The following is a 5,233-nucleotide window of genomic DNA, read 5'->3' on the forward strand; positions in this document are numbered from 1 at the left end:
GCCTGACATTTGTTTCTTATCTTGGCTGACACGTGAGTCCGCTCCCACTGCATGGCTTTGGCTGCAGAGGGTGGAGGTGGAGCTCCCACCAGAGCTTCAGTCTCCCCAGGATACCCCATCTCCAGTCCTCATCAGGGCCATGGGGACTCCTATTCCCATTCCCTTCTGAAGAACCTGAAGTCTTGAGCCCTTCAGAGGAGCAGTGACAGAGGGACAGCCAGAGAGGGACCATTTTTCCTGGCTGCTGGAGGATCCCGGCGTATCTAATGGAGAAGCAGAGCCACCATGTCACCTTGGGGTGATGCCTGAACACAGAAGGGTGATGGGGGACATTCTCTGCTCTGCCCACTCAGCTCTACCACTGCTGTGGCTGGTGTGGCAGGGAAGGACCTGCCCAAGGAAGGGGATTTTGGGCTGGGGTGTGCACCTGAGGTCCCACACGTGCCATCAGCTGGGGATATGCTGTGTCCCCTTTCCCGGCAAACCAGAGGAAGAGGTGATCCTGCTCCTGAACAGCTGCATGTCTGAGCTGTGCCTGCACCCCCTGAAAAAGGACACGTGTTCCACCCTACTACACGAGCCCATACAGACTTAAAAACACATTTATTTTTGCTGCTTGTCCAGGTATCAGCTGGGCCTGGAAACTCCAGGCATGACTAGCAAAGCTCTCCCAGCCAGAAGGAGAGGTCCTGCACAGCTCTCAGCACTAGTGCTGATCTCCTTATCCCAGCCATGAGCAGAGAACCTGGCACAGCCTGGGACATCCATCCATACCAAAAATCACCATTCCCTGCACTTCAAAAACAAGTCCATGTGCCCAGCGAGGTGCAGGAATGGCCAAGTCTGGGTACTTGGCTCCACTCCGAAGCTGCCAGCAAAATAATGAGTAACTCCGAGACAGCTGGGCTGAATTCATGGCTAATCAACTAATTTATTTACTCCTCTGACAGGTATTTTTTGTGCAGGGACACAAATGGAAATTTTAACAGTTTTTTTTCCCTAGCTGTGCATGGAAAATTATGTCTTCCCAGGGCAGGGACAAGGGGTGGAATGCCAAGCACAGAGTGGGCATTGGGAGCAGGCTTTTGGGAACATTAAAATGACAAACAGACCATCTAACTCAGCACTCCGTCCCATGGGGTTGCTCTAATCTTGGTTTAGGAAGCCTCAAATGGACAATTAGAGAATATTTTTCCAAGTGAACGCAGTTTCTGATGGTCTGTGTGCGTGCAGGACTTGCTGTCACAGAAATGTCCTTGCACCAGCCCTGTAGCCATGCTGCAGGGATGTCCCACCAGCTACAGCTTCTCCTGGGAACTCTGAACCAAAGTCCCAAAGCCATCACTCAAACTCAAACCATATCTTAAATGTGGGGTTCCCCCTCAGAAAACGGAGCTGCAGCACTTGGTGTCTCCAGCAGCCCCCAGGAAGGTCCCCGTGGCTCTGGGGAGCTCCCTGTCCCTGCTGCAGGAGGGGAGGGGGGCCCTGGGGGCTGTGGGTGGAGAGAGGGGTGAGGCCACTGCTCACCTCCAAAATGAGATCACCAGGTGTCTCCTTCATTAGAGATTCAGCTCCTCTCACTGCTGCTTGCTGGAGCCCTGGTTTGGGTTTGTATCACCTTTCCACGGGGTTTTTACATGGATTAAGGGCATGGATTAAGGTTCAGAAGGATTTTGGAGATCTTGTAGCATAAAAAGCACCACAGAGAGGTAGGGGCTCAGCACAACAGAGATGCTGGTGGTGATCAAAGGCCAAAGCTTTACAGACCAAGGGGGAATGGCTTCCCACTGCCAGAGGGCAGGGTTAGATGGATATTGGGAAGGAATTGTTGGCTGTGAGGGTGGTGAGGCCCTGGCACGGGTTGCCCAGAGAAGCTGTGGCTGCCCCTGGATCCCTGGGAGTGTCCAAGGCCAGGTTGGACAGGGCTTGGATTCACCTGGGCTAGTGGAAGATGTCCCTGCCCATGGCAGGGGGTGTCACTGGATGATCTTTAATGTCCCAATCCCAATCATTTCATAAATCTATGGGCCTGCATCCCTCTGCTTTCCTGGTTCTGGTTCCAAATGCTGTGACTATTCCCAGGCTCCCAAATGCTCCCCCTGAAGTTTCTTGAGCAATTCTAATCCCTTCCCAGAGCTATGCTGAGGGATGGCAGCTTCTCCCTGTGTCACCACATACAGTCTCAGTTCAGAGACTGCTCCAGAGCCCTGGAAAAGGCCAGCTGTGCTTCCTGCTCAAGGTATCTCCTGCATCAGCTTAGAGTTTATTCACTTTGTTTGTCAGAGCACCAGGACATCAGAGCAGATCTTAAGTGAATTGGCTTCTTGCAAAGCACCATGGCACCATGTGGTGTGTTCTGCCCACACCCAGGGGCAAACCTCTGGTGACACTGGATGGCAGGTCCCCCAGGTGGGGGTTAGAAATAATGTGGGTTTTACCACAAGGCTGAAAAAAAACCTTCATAAACATCTTTGCTGGCTGCAAGGTTTTTGGAGCAGTGCCCAGAGCCTAAGCCTTGATGCAAGACCTGAAAATCATAGAATCACAGAATGGTTTGGGTTGGATGGGACACTAGAACTCCTCTTGTTCCACCCCCTGCCATGGGCAGGGACACCTTCCACTAGAGGAGCTCATGCTCTGAAGGAAAGAAGGAGGTATTTTCTTCCCTGGGCAAAAGGGAACTGAGGCACAGAAACCCTGTAATTTGGTCCCATTTTTCATATGGAATTTGCCAGAGCTGAGGCTTGAGCTCAGCTCTCCATGAGTCGAGCAGCTGGTGCCTGTAGAGGCTCAGAGGGGTTGTGTTCAGCAGGACCCCACGTGCCTGTCGATCAGGTGTGGGTGTCGGTGTGTCTGTGCCTGTGCTGAGGGAGGGGATTGTCCCGCTCTGCTCTGACCCGGGGCGGCCTCACCTGCAACACTGGGGCAGTTTTGGGCACTGCAGTGCAAGGAAGATGAGACATGAAGCCATCAGAGAGCAAGGAACACAAAGATGGTGAAGGGCCCTGAGGGGAAGCCATGTGAGGACACTGAGGGCACTTGGTGTGTTCAGCTGGAGAAGAGGAGACTGAGGGGAGACCTCACTACAGTTCCAATTCCTGGGCAGGGGCAGAGGAGGGGCAGGGACTGAGCTCTGCTCTGGGGGGACCAGGGACAGCACCCAGGGAATGACTGGAGCTGTGTCAGGGCAGGCTCAGGTTGGATCTCAGGAAAAGGTTCTTCCCCCAGAGGGTGGTTGGGCACTGCCCAGGCTCCCCAGGGCAGTGGGCACAGCCCCAAGGCTGAGGAGTTGAAGCAGCCTGAGCCAGGGCTGCCATGAGCCAGGAAGGGAGGATGGCAGAGGACTCACCGTGCTCGGCACCTGCCAGGGACATCTCGGCACCGTGCCCAGCCAGAGCCCATGGGGCAAACCCCTCCACCCTTCAGCACAGACATCCCAGCCCTGCTGCCATCCCACCTGCTGTCCCCCCGCGGGGTGAGGAGCAGATGGGCCGGAGCCGCCGGTGCCACAGCCGTGCCAGGCCTGCCAGGGACAGGTGGCTCCTTCCGCCGGGCTGTGCTCCTGCTGTCACAGGGGGATGGGGCAGTGGAGCCTTTGAGGCTTTTAGTTTATTAAAGAAGCCCTGCTGTTGAGACACAAGGTGCAGAAAGGACACTTTTGATTTCCAAAATCCTTCTCCAGAGGAGCCTGGGTGCAGCTGGATCCAATCTCAGCCTTGGATTTTGTCAACAGTTTAAATTTGAGGCATTATAGAGGTGTGATTGAACCCCTTTGTCACTCGGGTTTTAATGATGGCAAATTGAGAACATTTATATAAAGCAAATCATTTATTATTACAAATTATCAGATGAATAAATAGATGAAAGATCTTAATCAGAATTATTTGCTACACAGTATGAAAGTTAAAACTAGTAGTAGTTTAGTACAGGATAGAATAGTGCACTATCTTGAAGCAATTATATTAAAGCTAGCAAAAAGAAGTAATTACTGCTTAGAGACTTGATGTTATCCAGACCCCCCAAGGCTTGTGGGGACATCTCTTCTGCTCAGCCTCAAGGAGTGACCTTGAGGGGCATCCCCACCCCAGGGAGGAATCTCCACTCAGACACCCCAAGAAGGGTTATGTTAGAAGAACCTGCCTGTATGAAAGGGGACTGGACTATCACGGTATAAAGCGATTGACTGACAGTCCCTTGACCCCAGTGGCTGCCTCACCACCAGGATGTTAATTCGGGGTTGAAGCCAGGCTGGTTTTAACATCTCCTGGTGCCCCTCTGAGCCCACCACTTAACCATTGGCAAATAGAGCATTGTCTTGGTCATATTCCAGGAGGGATGTCCTGCCACAGATGGAGGGATCATTTTGAAACCCTCCCCACCAGCAGACTCGGGGCTGGGAAGGGGGCAGTGGGATGCACAGCCCCCAGGAAAGGCATGGGCTCCCTGTCCCTCTTTTGCTGGGATAGGGTTAATTTTCTTCCCAGAAGCTAGTCCCAGGCTGTGGTTGGGATTTAGGATGAGAACAATGTTGGTGACACACTGATGGTTTGGTTGTTGCTGGGAGGTGCTCACTCTAAGTCAAGGATTTTCCATTTCCCATGCTCTGCCAGCGAGGAGGTGACAGGAACTGGGAGGGATCATGGCCAGGACAGCTGATCCAAACTGGCCAGAGGGATATTCCAGACCATGGAACATCGTGCCCAGTACAGAAACTGGGGAGGTTGCCAGGAGCCTGCTAAGGGGCAGTGGGTGGTGAGAGACTGTATTGGGCAGCACTTCTCTGCCTGGGGGATTCATTCTCTCTCTCTCTCCTTTTCATTACATTTTCATTATTGTTATATTTTATTTTGTTTTAATTATTAAACTGTTCTTATCTCAGCCCACAAAGTTTATCTTTTCTTTCCAGTTCTCCTCCCCACCAGGGAGGCTGGGAAGTGAGTTAGTAGCTCCCTGGTCCTTTGTTGCCGGTTGGGGTTAAGCCACAACACTCCTATATGGAGCATTATAAAACACCCTATTTTCATTCCAAGAATGAGACCCATGGGCTCCATCATTTACAACAAACTCTCCCATGACTTCTATGCCCATGTTCCCTATTTTTTTCAATTTTGGGGCTGTGTGTCAGTGACCCACCTTGCCCTGGCAGCCCTTTGAGACCAGGGAGAAGCTGCCCATGGCTGCTCATCCCAAAAATTAGCAATTAAAGCCCATCTAACAAACACATACAAGCTGT

Source organism: Pseudopipra pipra, chromosome 16, assembly GCF_036250125.1.
Source record: "Pseudopipra pipra isolate bDixPip1 chromosome 16, bDixPip1.hap1, whole genome shotgun sequence".
Classification (NCBI taxonomy): Eukaryota; Metazoa; Chordata; class Aves; order Passeriformes; family Pipridae; genus Pseudopipra; species Pseudopipra pipra.